Below are 13,458 nucleotides of genomic sequence, written 5' to 3' on the forward strand. Positions count from 1 at the left end.
TATTGGTATGCAAGACTTCTTGTAGTTGAAGCAACTGGATGAAAGCTTGGAGAGGTGTGAGTCACTGACATGATCATAGTAATTATTGGCTTTGTAATTATATGGAATTGTTTATTCTGGCTTGAATTTATTTATTTTTTTTTTATCACGTGACAATGTTTGGAGAATTGTTGAGTTAAACAGTTGGAATGTTGATTTCTCGCTGTGTAATGCGAAAGAGTTTTTAGAGATTGTCTCACCTGGTGGTAGGTTAAGCTATTTATAGCTTAATCATGCTTAGTTAACTTCAGGAGCTGGCTATTATGAATTCAGTTTCTTCTCTATGTTTGCAGTTCTGTACCTGCTAGGTGCCCCACGAGTGATCGAGGAAGCACGAGTTGTAGGCCATGCCATTGGCATATTTTTGGTTGTACCAGAAGAACTTACTTGCACGTCCATGCCGTTATGTCATCTTTTTAATATAATATGCGAAATTGAAGTCGAAGGCCTGTCTCCGTTACAGTTTCATCATCCTATCCCAGTTGACTTTCTATGGAGGAGAGCGGCAGACAGTGCAACGGCTGACCTTTTACCTGTGTTCCTCTGCACACTGCGTGAAAAGACCTATCGTGCTTTTGATGGCTTCATCAAATCGAAAGAAAATCAACCAACTTTTCTTTGCGAGATGGCACTGCCCCTTTTCTAGCAATTTGGTGCCAGGAAAGTGCAAGTCTGGTACCATTCAGTTTGGTCTCAGAATGTAAAAGAAAAAAAGACATTTTTTTTCATTGTTGTGGTAGTCGGAGAGGCAGCCCTTCACAAAACAAACAACAAGGAGAAGGCATCACTGACAGAGCACGAGAAAACATTGCACCTCACTACACCGCCTTCTATGCAGTAGGCAGCTGGCCTCTCACTTCACCGCTCACCAAAATACGCTAGACCAGTGCGACTGTGCAGCCGCTTTGGGCAACGCACCAAGCTCTCCCTTAGAGTTGGGGTGAAATTTCATGACCGTAAAGCTACGTTGAAGGACTCTGGTGATGCCAATTTTGGAACGGAAATATGGGCTTGTGAAAATTCTACTCTACCTCTGGCTTGTTTAAGTCTAGTCCATTCTACAGTCGGGAACAGCTCCAGCCTAGCACGGAATAGTAGTGCACAAGGACGGCCGGTGAAGGCGGAATATTTTTGAGGAAGATAGAGCCTAGCAAATGACCAGCACTCAGTGGTCAGTGTAGGTGTGCAGAATTTCAGTGACTCTTTGGTCCACATTACTGGCCACATCCTTTGCTTTTAGGCCCTCGCCATCTGCCTCTCGCTTCGCTTCCACAGCAGGTGGTATGAAATGTTGCCGTTTTTGTCATTCAAATATATTTTGTCATTTTGTATCGCCATCGCACTGGTCCGACTACGGACATATTAGAGGGTAGCGAGATAACACGGGGAGGTGCTAAATGCGTCAATAGGCCGTCTGTGGCACTATCAAGGAAGGAGCTTGGTTTCATGGCATAGGTGGCACATGTCAGTGTTTCATCTGTTTTCCGTACATTCTTCTTTCCTTTTGTAGATTCAGATGTGCGTATGTATGCTTCAGATCCACATTAAAAGCTTAGTTACAAGTTAGCACTTTTCCTGTCACTTGTCTCATCCTCACTCTATGGTGCTTCTGTGCTGTTTTTCATGTAACATATGTCAAAACAATGCCTGCCACCCTCCTTCTCCTGTCTCTGCCCGCCCAGGACCGGAGTCACCAGGCACGAGAGGATACACACACACAGGCGAGCAGCCCTTCACGTGCGAGATCTGCAGGAGGAGCTTCAATCGGCAGTTTAGCCATTCGAAGCACATGCGGGGCCATTTAGGAGAGAGGCCATACAAGTGCCTGCAGTGTGGAAGGAGGTTTGTGCAGCGCAGCTACCTCAAGCAACATGAAAAAGTGTTGCACAACCACTAGCTATTGCCCGCTGCAAGACCCGTATTGCATGTATGAACAAGGTGCTCCAGCTGAGGAACCAGTGTAAGCTAAACAACTCCCAGGACATCGGGAAGTACCGGAACACAGGAGCCCTTGCAACACTGGAGATGAGATTGGGTGCTGACAATAGGGGTGACTCCGAAAAACAAGAATTTTCTGAAGGAGAAAACCTTGGGCTGCTAGCAGGTGTGTAAGGGGCTGGTGTAGATGCAGTGGCAAGGAGGCAATGGAACTGCTTTATAGAGAAGTTGCGACCGACCATGCACAAACATAAATGGTAATGATATTAACAGCTTCATCAAGAAGCTTGCAACAAGTATAAAAATCCCAGAAGGGCAGACAACCTTCTCCCTTAGTATATAGTACCAAGCTGTGTACAGTCAGTACAAAAGGGTCCAATGTAAATGCGGTGGCAAGGACACACTGTATCTGTTTTCTAAAGAAGTTTCGATGAGTTCGACAATAAAAGTAATGAACCCCAAGTGGTTGCAGTTATTCCAGAGACCTCCACCGAGATACGCGAGACAGTTACTGTGTAATTTCCTTTCCTCAAAACCAATTTTCAATGCCAGCAGTGGACCTCAAACACGCTGTGAGTAGGTGGTGGTATCTGCCTTTACTTTTCTCAAAGCCAGCGTAAGGTTCTTCAATGTGCACAGACATTGTTAATCATCCCCAGGTGGTCGAACTTATTATTGCGAAATCTTTTTATGGCTATGTTGACGGCGGAAGTGCCCGCAAAATGTGTTGTCGGAAGTTGGTCGTTTTTTTTAGGAAGGGAAATGACGCAACAACTGTCACACATCTTGATCGGTGGACGCCCGAACCGCGCTGTGACGGAGATGATAAATGAGGGAGTGAAAGAAGGAAGAAAGTGGTGGCGTAGTGGAGGTCTCATTGTACCTTCATTTTTCATTTTCTGTTATTACGCGACAGCGTATAGCTCGTTCAGTCGAACAGCCGTCGGCGTCGTAGTAGTGTAGTTGTTGGAAATATTCCTTCCCTTACGGCGCGGTTCAGCTGTCCACCGAGATATGTGAGACGGGCGTCAATTTCTTTCCCTAAATTGTCCAACGGGTGAGGCGTCGCGCCGAAAGTGCAATGGCGTCGATGGAGTTCTGTGGACTCGTTGGCAACCCTGCAACACGCTGTTGCGTCATGGAGAAAAAAAAAAAACAACAGGCGGGAGCATCCAGCGAGAGACTTGAAGCCTAGTCGTAAGAATGCATTAAAAAGAATAGAGTCGGTCCCCCCGTGACCACGCCACTCGATAGCATGCGGTAAAATCTAACGCCGCTGGGCGCGCGCATGCGCAGATTAGCGCGGCAGACTGACTATATATATAGATCAACCTCCTTGCTGTAGACGGCCGCGCCATGGAGGAAGGAAAAATTTTTTCTTCCTCCATGGGCCGCGCAGACGCGCGCACTAAAGCATACTAACAGCAAGTGAGTGAGTAAAAACTTTATTGAAAGAAAGTGTAGATTCGTGGTCAGTAAGTGAGGTCCAGACCATGTAGGTCTCGTACCGCACAGGCCCATTCGACAGCCTTGACTTGAGTGCCTCGGTCGTCGCTGACCTTTACTGAAAGCCACGCGTCAGGTGAGGGAGCAGCCATGAGATCTGGGGGTGGGGGATGTGCTTTACAGTCCCAGATTATGTGGTCTAAAGTAGCTTTTGCACCGCAGAAGCGGCAGTTAGGGCTGGAGGTTGTAATAAATATGTGCGAGTACACATTTGGGTTGGGGAAAGAGTCGGTTTGCTGCCATACTAACAGCAAAATACCAAGAACTGACTGGGAGAGCGAAAGAACGGGGGAGAGAGCGGCTTCACGCGCGCTTGGCTTGCGAAGGCTGACCTCAATTGGCGTCGTGTTCCCTCCTAAGTTTTTTTTTTCCTCCATGTGTCGCGTCCCACTCCTAAAGGAGTATAGATACCTAATATTGGTGGCATGTTTTCTCCTCTACAATGATGCAGAAGACATTGCTCCGCAGTGATATTCGCCTACGACCGCTAAATAATATATAATCGAATTTTTTCTGTCATACTTTTTCGGTTTCGGTTTAAACAGCCGAACGATGGCTGTGACGTAAAAGTGCGCTTTTGTGTCACGTGAGGCATTGAAAAACGTCCATATAATCGTTGCTTCATCGTTTTAATTTACTGCAATGATGAATCCAGCCTTCCTCGAGATCCGGAATGACAACAAATGTAGAAACAGCGATTATATGGACGTTTTGTCATGTCTCAAGTGACCTGTAAGTACACGACGTCACAGTGCTCATTCGGCTGTTGAAACCGAAACCGCACAAGAAAGAAACGTAGGAGAATACTAGGCGGTAATCCATGTATAATAATGCCTTCCGCATCATTACAAACAAGAAAACACGCCCCGAAAATTTAGGTGTCTACACTCCTTTAAAGACGAAGCTTAAACGTCCTCCGTTCTTTTTTGTAGTGAAAGCTGCACTACGCTAGCCGGAGCGATTTCGCCCGTCTTGGCCATCTGCTCCCACCGCGCAAGCGCGAGTTTCGCCACAGGTGCGCCCCGCGTGACGTCACAGCTGCGCGGCGTTGTGGCGACCGCCGCCGACTTTGCCGCCTCGCTACAGTTCTGCAAAGTACTAGAATCCCCATCCACCGCTGCGCGTTGACGCCATGACTAGCTATGCGCCTTACTGCGCGTGCGCATGGGTTCGAATGAATACGGGAGGCGAGGCGCTCAGCCGGCAGTTGCAAGCCATGGAAGAGGAGCCTTGCTCGTTGCGGCAGCAACGTAGGCTTCGGGAAATGAACTCGACGGAGCCCGAAGCCGTTGCCCGGGCTGTTCGGCACGACTGACAGCTAGACTCACAGGCAGACATCAGTTCGGCTTCATCAGTTAATGGCTATTTTCGCTACGTATACTAGGCATAGCAGAGCTAAGCCACCGATATTTTTTCTTTTTATTTCATTTATTTTTAGTTTTTGGTTTTGTTTTTAATTTCTGGTTAACTTCATTACATATACGTTGCTTAAGAACTATTGCTTAATCAACTTTTACATTTTTGTTTTATCTGCCACACAACTTATGATTGACAGTTCGTGCGGAGAACTTCGGTCTACAACTTCCGTTCACGCCAGTCATGAGTCAAGAAAGGCTTCCACCTTTAAACCAATTTTCGATGTCAGTGCACGTTAAAGATCCCCAGGTGGTCGAAATTATTCCGTAGCCCTCCACTACGGCACCTATTCATTCCTTTCTTCCTTCATTCGATCCTTTATCCCTCCCCCTTACGGCGCGGTTCAGGTGTCCAACGATATATGAGACAGATACTGCGCCATTTCCTTTCCCCCAAAACCAATTATTATTATTATTATTATTAATATTATTATTATTACTCTTTCTCTCTTCTTTCGCGCACTCTTTCATCCTTCCCTTCAGAACGCGGTTGCGGTGTCCACCGAGAAGGGAGGTGCTGCGCCCTTTCGGTTGACTGGTGCGGCCAGGGCTCGTAATCGATATCTGACTGCCTTGTTCGTGATAGCTCTCTATTCAAGGAGCTTGCTGTAAATCCTCGCGCGACTGGTGCGGTGCAGCGTAAAGCTTAGAGATAAGCAGTTGATCTTAAGTAGGAAATGGAAAATTTTATGCCGTTGGACCGCTGACCTGAGGCATCGTATCGCGTCTTATACGGTAAAGTGTATCGGAGCTGTACGAAAGTGGCAGCTACATTCGCAGTGTACAAATATGCGATGTTTGGGTGGTTGCCCGTATCGTGATTAGGTGTTCTTCGGATGGCGGGTCTTTTGTGATTATTAATGCTTACGCCTTTGAAGTCGCTCAGTGGGGCTAATCTGAAAGCATTATCCACGCACGCGCGCGCACGCATTATCCTCCTCTGTTGGCATCGAGGATAACAATAATTGTTTTTTTGGGGGAAAGTAAATGGCGCAGTATCTGTCTCATATCGTTGGACACCTGAAACGCGCCGTAAGGGAAGCGATAAAGGAGGGAATGAAGGAAGAATTTCGACCACCTGGGGATCTTTAGCATGCACTGACATCGCACAGCACACGGTTGTCTTAGCGTTTTTCCTCCATAAAAACGCAGCCGCCTTTCTTTATGGAGGAAAAACGCTAAGTATACTGGTTCAAAGCTGGTGACCGCAACTGCAATGAGTGGAGACGCCATGGCTACTGTCTTCGACGCTGAATTTCTGACCAACGACAATAAACGCGGCTCCGTGACCGTGAGCACTCGGAGCAGTTGAATGAGGTCACCGTTCCGTTCCCGCCCCGCTGGTGCTCTCGGCGACTCATCCGCGTACTCAAGGAATACCTGCTCGCCGTGGCTCAGTGGTTAGCGCTCTCGGCTACTGAGCCGGGGTACCCGGGTTAAAACCCGACCACGTCGGCTGCGTTTTAATGGAGGCGGAACGCAAAAATGCGCCCGTGTGCTGGGCGATATCAGTGCACGTTAAAGATCCCCCAGGTGGTCGAAATTATTCCGGAGCCCTCCACTACGGCACCTCTCTCTTCCTTTCTTCTTTCGTTCCCTTCTTTATCCCTTCCCTTACGGCGCGGTTCAGGTGTCCAACGATATATGAGGTAGACAGATGCGGCGCCATTTCCATTCCCCCAAAAAAGCAATTATTATTATTATTATTATTATCCTGGATGGCAACAAAGGAGGATAATTGCATGAACGCTGGCTTTCAGATCAGCCCCACTGAGCGACATCAAAGGCTTACGTAAGCATTAGTAATCACAAAAGACCCGCCATCCGAAGACTACCCAACGACAGGAACTGCTTGTACACTGCGAATGTAGCTGCCAAATTCGCACAGCTGCGATAAACTTTATCGTATAAGACGCGATATGATGCCTCAGGTCAGCGGTCAAACGGCATAAAATTTTCCATTTCGTACTTAAAATCAACTGCTTATCTGTAAGCTTTGCGCTGCACCGCACCAGTCGCGCGAGGATTTACAGCAAGCTCCTTGAAGAGAGCTATCACGAACAAGGCAGTCAGATATTGATTACGAGCCCTGACCGCACCAGTCAACCGAAAGGGCGCAGCACCTCGCTTCTCGGTGGACACCGCAACCGCGTTCTGAGGGAAAGGATGAAAGAGTGCGCGAAAGAAGAGAGAAAGCGTAATAATAATAATAATAATAATTGGTTTCTGGGAAAAGGAAATGGCGCAGTATCTGTCTCGTATATCGTTGGACACCTGAACCGCGCCGTAAGTGGAGGGATGGTGGTGGTGGTAGTGGTTTTATTAAAAATAATAGTAAAAAGGAAGGAAAAGATTTTTGCTAGCCCCGGCATCTGCCATCGATACTGAAGCACCTGAGCTGGGGCAGCGGAAATAAAGGACAGCAGGCAGAATGGATAAAAGAGAGAATGAAGGAAGAAAGGAATGAACAGGTGCCGTAGTGGAGGGGTCCGGATTAATTTCGACCACCTGGGGATCTTTAACGTGCACTGACATCGCATAGCACACGGGCGCCTTAGCGTTTTTCCTCCATAAAAACGCAGCCGCCGCGGTCGGGTTCGACTACTGATCCGGAGTCCCCGGTTCGAACCCGACCGCGGCGGCTGCGTTTTTATGGAGGATAAACGCTAAGGGGCCCGTGTGCTGTGCGATGTCAGTGCACGTTAAAGATCCCCAGGTGGTCGAAATTATTCCGGAGCCCTCCGCTACGGCACCCCTTTCTTCTTTCACTCCCTCCTTTATCCCTTCCCTTACGGCGCGGTTCAGGTGTCCATCGATAAATGAGACAGATACTGCGCCATTTGCTTTCCCCAAAAACCAATTATTTATTTTAGTAGCACTTAAGCCGAGTGCGTAGAATCGCAAGATGCGGCCCTTCAGAGCACGAGATATCGCTGAAGTGCTACTTCGTTGCTTCGATTGTGTCGTTCCAGACGACTGGCATTATAGACAGTGGTCTGACTTGCGTGCCGAATATTGACGAAAGGTAAGTTGTGGTCACTGCTGTTTTTATCACGACAAAGATCCCTGAATAACCACCGCGGAGACATAGAGAGAAAACCGTGGAGTAGAGTTCAGCCTTTGTTCGGCGATCTTCCATCGCCAGCCCTCTAAGCCGTAAGTGGAAGTTTTTGTTTTGACTTCAATATTTCGCTTATTTAAAATTACTTTTTGAGTAAATTAAGAAAAAGAAGTCGCGTACTCGAATGAGAATACCCTCGGCAATATAAATAAGCCATTTATTTACTATGATAAAATAAATCGCAGGAGTTGCCCCTTAGTCTTTTGAGGCATCACTCGTCATTTCTACTGAAAGAAAAAACGTCTAATACACGACCAATGCAAGCTTGAAGAAAACCTGTTGAATTTGGCAACGTCACACTTCTACTGTGCGGTTGTAGAGCTATGTGCTCAATTGTGTGCAAGCGTCACACTGGTCGCATTATTGCAGCATGGTACAGGCCAGTTAAATACGCAGGGACGGTTGCTAAGTTTATAGCATAGGGTAACCTTACGGAAAGATGTAAAAATGACATAAAACATAATGTGAGTTACTTGCATGGCACAGCACACCTTTAACTAAATGTAAAAGTTTACCCTAGCAGACAGCGAACTGTGGCATATTCCAACATGCCGTACGATATATGGTACTGTACATATAGCATAGTAAGCATGTTGCCCTGTCTTTTAAATAGTTTCATGCTGCAAAAGTTGATGCATCACGAGCATGCCGCAGAGATATAGAGGATGTGTGTGCTATTTTTTAGATTTCACCATGCTTCCACTGCTTCTTTATGTAGAGCTATGTGCTCAATTGTGTGCAAGCGTCACACTGGTTGCATTATTGCAGCATGGTACAGGCCAGTTAAATACGCAGGGACGGTCGCTAAGTTTATAGCATAGGGCAATCTTACGGAAAGATGTAAGAACGACATGAAACAAAATGTGAGTTACTTGCATGGCACAGCACACCTTTCACTAAATGTAAAAACTTACCCTAGCAGACAGCGAACTGTGGCATATTCCAACATGCCGCACAATATATGGTACTGTACATATAGCCTAGCAAACATGTTGCCCGTCTTTTAAATAGTTTCATGCTGCAAAAGTTGATGTATCACGAGCATGCCGCAGAGATATAGAGGATGTGTGGGCTATTTTTTAGATTTCACCATGCTTTCACTGCTTCTTTATCTCTTTCGTTCCATAAAGTGTTGACCTGATTCGAACAACCAAAACCTGTTTTTCTATGAAGTATATTTTGCTTTTTGTTGCCTTTTGGGGTATCATTTTTGTGTGCACTTCGTTCCTTATTGGTTTGGTTTAAGGGGGTTTAACGTCCCAAAGCGACTCAGGCTATGAGGGACGCCGTGGTGAAGGTCTCCGGAAATTCCGACCAGCTGGGGTTCTTTAACGTGCACTGACATCGCACAGTACACGGGCCTCTAGAATTTCGTCTCCATCGAAATTCGACCGCCGCGGCCGGGATCGAACCCGTGTCTTTCGAGCCAGCAGCCGAGCGCCGTAAGCACTCAGCCACCGCGGCGGCTTTTCATTCCTTATTGTTTTTTCTAATGATGCGCCAACCGTTTGAGTGTATGTAATTTGTGTATGTATGTGCATGATTGTACGCAATTTTGTGTGTATGCAATTTGGACGTTGCCTGCTGCCCTGCAATGTAGGGGCCGACGGCCATGTCAAGCCATAATTTCTGACTTTTTTTTTCCTCGACCCTCACCATGTGTACATGGAAAAATAAATTGAAATTGAAATACCGTGCATTCGTTTCTACGCGTCTTTGATGTATGTGATACTGTCGCTGATGGTAGCAGGTATTAACAGACGATTGCACGCATGGCTTCTTACTTCAAAATGGCGTGCACTGGCTTGTGGAACCTCCTATAGGCAGGAGGCAGTATCTTCCTACCTATACATTGCCGGAATGCCATCATAGGTAACACAACACTTAATGATGGCAGATGCCCTGGGGCCATAAAAAATCGTCATCATCAGGTAATGTTGGCGGCCTTTTTTTTTGATCGTGTTCACAGTCGTGACTAAATCCATTTTTTAGGCAGGAAATGATTCCCGGTAAATCCACTCGGTGGAAACTGTACCGAAACCAGGGCGAGGCCAACGCCCAACCTGAAGCCGGAACTTTCCAAAACATTCAGAAATTTTTCGTCCCTACTGGTCCTTCGCGGTTTTATTACGTATATAAATGCAGTGTAAACATATAAGGCTACCCGAGCCATGCACAAGTCCGTGTAACGCTGAGATCGGCGGTGGCAGATGATGCAGGTCAAGCTATGGCAGGTGATATCTGCACTGTTGACGCTAAAACAGTGCGTTATTATGAAGTATGTCAAGCTCAAGTTGCCCCCCCCCCCCCCCTCTCTCTCTCTCTCTCTCTGGGGAAATGGCTGAGGAGGGGATGGGCGCGAGGCCGAGGCAATTTAAAATTCAAAACAGACCACTTAAAGCCAATTCCTGTCGCGATTTGACGGGTATTTGAGTTTTTTTTTTCAGGTTTCAGGAATAGCGTCAGATATATTTTGTTTATTATTTTTCTTAACCATACTGTAGAAAAGCTTAGGTACAAACAGGAATCGGTTCGATAATAGATGTAATACAAATAAGAATGCATGCAAAAAATTTCAGCAAAACAGCTGCAATAAAGATTTCAAGAAAAACTCCATCATGTCATGCGATACGACCCTTGTATGACGCAAAATAAATTAATCAACACGGAACAGCGACTCATCTCAGAAACAGAGCGCTGATGTCGGGGCGTCAATGTCGACGAATTTGTAGAATTCTGTCGACAAAGTTCCTGAACATGCTGTCTGTTCTGGGCTGTCAAGTAATGATGCGCGGTGTTCATTTTGCATTAGTAGGATCACATGACCACCACATGCACGTATACTATTCCTTTCTAATCGTCTTTTCATAATCTCCCGCCTTGCTCCTTTATTGTCATCAATACAAAATGCGAAACGCCAGCCAAGATACATAGTTTGAGGAAGCATTTTATACAACATCAGTCGTAGGCGTTTCTATCTTGCTACATTTTACTACGGCGGACTTGGAGTTTGGTTTTTTTTTTCGCAAGCACTAAAGAATAGGGGAATACGTGATCACATGGCCATACCTAGACGCGAACAAGCACAATAAACAATAAATGTATGTTTATTTAATCGATGTTAACATTACTTCATGTAATACGTGCAGGTTAACAAAGAGGTTGTTTGCGGATGTGGACGTTTTAGCAACCACTGGTTGTCGTCACTATTACCAGTACCCTGATATATTAAACTTACTAAATGACTGCGTTTTTATGGAGGCAAAACGCTAAGGCGCTCGTGTGCTGTGCGATGTCAGTGCACGTTAAAGGTCCCCAGGAGGTCGAAATTATTCCGGAGCCCTCCACTACGGCCCCTCTTTCTGCCTTTCTTCTTTCACTACCTCCTTTAATCCCTTCCCTTACGGCGCGGATCAGGTGTCCGCCGATATATGAGACAGATACTGCGCCATTTCCTTTCGCCAAAAAAAAACAATTATTATTACTAAATGACTGTCCCTCCCCGACAAAATTCTGGAAGCAAGTCAAAACACTGTTTCTATCAGAGCAGAAGGTATGAAGAATTAATCTCCTGAACCAACTCGTGGTGTAAGTCTTGCAATGTGTTGCATTTTAATCGTCAATGATCTGGATTGCATTTGCATTATGTGCGTGCATTGTGCTTCATGTTTAATTGTCATGGTTTACGTTCCGGAAAAAACAATTGCTTGCTGTTATGAAATTGGTTCAGTATTAATAGAGCTCAAAGTAGTCTTTCCCTTGTCCTTCCATAAGAAGATTAGATTTGTATCGAAGGAATTGTAACTTTTTACTGTATTTGCGCTCATCTATTTTGGTCGACATATGATTACGATGTCTAGCCACCTGGAAAAAACATTTGCTGCCTGCTCTGTCAAGGGTGGCATAGCCTAGTCAGGCACTTACCGGGCCTTTCACTATACCTCCCGAGCCAGTTTGTATGAACTATCCCAAATGAAGAGAAAAGGAAAGAAAGATAACTGCCAACTTTACGTGTGGTACACCTAACGGCGGGGGGGTTAGAGAGTTTATATTGTTGATTTTGTGCCGAGTGTCTCACGTGATGCCATTTTGACGTCAGGTTGTTTAGAGTGGTGTGCATTGCAGCGCAGGGTTTATTGGAGCGAAATGCAGTGGTTCTCATGACTGTGTGAGACTAACACACTGACGTCTGCGTTACAATTAAGTCAAAGCAAAACGCGTGGCTCAGATCCAGGGCCCTGAAAAAAATTAAGCAATTATTCACGTACCGCGTGTGTCGATAGCTGATGATGCTGTCAGAGTGACGATTTACCGTCACGAGATGTTCGCTTCGAAAGCAAAACACGCAAGTGCCGTCTGGTCACTTAATCGCCAATCATACGTTTAGATACTCTAACCGAAGGCTCCAGAGATAATGGCGTGGTGGCGTGATAAATCTCGAAAGCAGGCTAGCAGTTGTGAAGCTGAGGACACGCGCTCTGTATCCTTGGCCATGGTTCCGTGTGGCTGATAAGGAAAGAAAGCGACACAGGAAAGGAATTCCGGCGTCATTTCTTTTTGTTGTTTAATGGCGCCTCAGCTTGGCTGGCCGACATAGTCTGCTTCTGTTGTCGTCTGGTTCTTCGAGGCCGCCGTCTGCTGGCGCGTGCTCGTCACGTGACCCCGGTACAACTACTCTAGTGCGTCGTCTGTTTGTAACGGCCCGCGTGAAAGAGAAAAACATCAGAGGAAGCCTCGTAGCGGTTCGCCTGCATCTGACGCGCAGTTGCGTTTGTGTTGTTGCGCTCGTCGTCTGCAGACTCTTGGGTGTCTCCTGCTCACCAACAGCTGTCGTCTGCTGGCGAGACTTCTGCGCTGTGACTGTGACTTTCAGCAAACTTCCTTCGTTGGCTGAAACGTCACTCCGCTAAAGCACTTCCCTGCCGAGTCGAGCGGTTTTTTTTTTCTTTTTCGCTGTTTCGAACGAATTACTGCCTGAAGCAGTCGTTCCCGAAGGAAGCAGCCAGTCTCGAAATTCCAGCTGGTTCACAGTGTGCTCCGGCTGGCGTTTCGAGCCCCCTGAAGGAGCCACCGCAACTCCAAAGTTTTCGTAAGTTGCCGATGGAATTTTCTTCGTTGTGATATGCTGTTTTTTTTATTATTAATTTACTGACTTTTTACAGAATGTCGCCGGTTGCTGTTACTCCGACGTGCCGGTTGTCTCTGAACTGTACAGTCAGGCTTATATAGAGAGCGAATAGTGCCTGTGAACAAAACAAAATATTTTACCTGTGTTCTTTGAGCTGTATACTGTATAACTGTGTGTAGTGTTTACCTCGTCTGATTCAGGTCGCCATGTAAAAGATCTACCGACGTAGATATTCATAAACTGGTTGCAAAGGAAATCTCGCTGCTGAGTATAAAAGTACGACATGTACGTGCTGGCGGTTCATTCCAGCC

At 46.3% G+C, this 13,458-nt stretch overlaps 2 protein-coding genes across 2 annotated transcripts in view; one reads left to right on the plus strand and one right to left on the minus strand.

The window, feature by feature from the left end:
• Positions 1-13,458, minus strand: part of LOC144104613 (uncharacterized) — a 97,339-nt gene that overhangs the window by 26,189 nt on the left and 57,692 nt on the right. The window lies entirely within an intron of this gene.
• The window catches only part of LOC144104612 (dicarboxylate carrier UCP2-like), a 52,647-nt gene continuing 51,823 nt past the window's right edge, over positions 12,635-13,458 (plus strand). Inside the window, exon 1 of the mRNA XM_077637723.1 lies at positions 12,635-13,108. The gene's annotated coding sequence lies outside the window, so the exon portion shown is untranslated. The remainder of the gene's footprint in view (positions 13,109-13,458) is intronic.

This window comes from Amblyomma americanum, chromosome 9, assembly GCF_052857255.1.
Source record: "Amblyomma americanum isolate KBUSLIRL-KWMA chromosome 9, ASM5285725v1, whole genome shotgun sequence".
Lineage (NCBI taxonomy): Eukaryota > Metazoa > Arthropoda > Arachnida > Ixodida > Ixodidae > Amblyomma > Amblyomma americanum.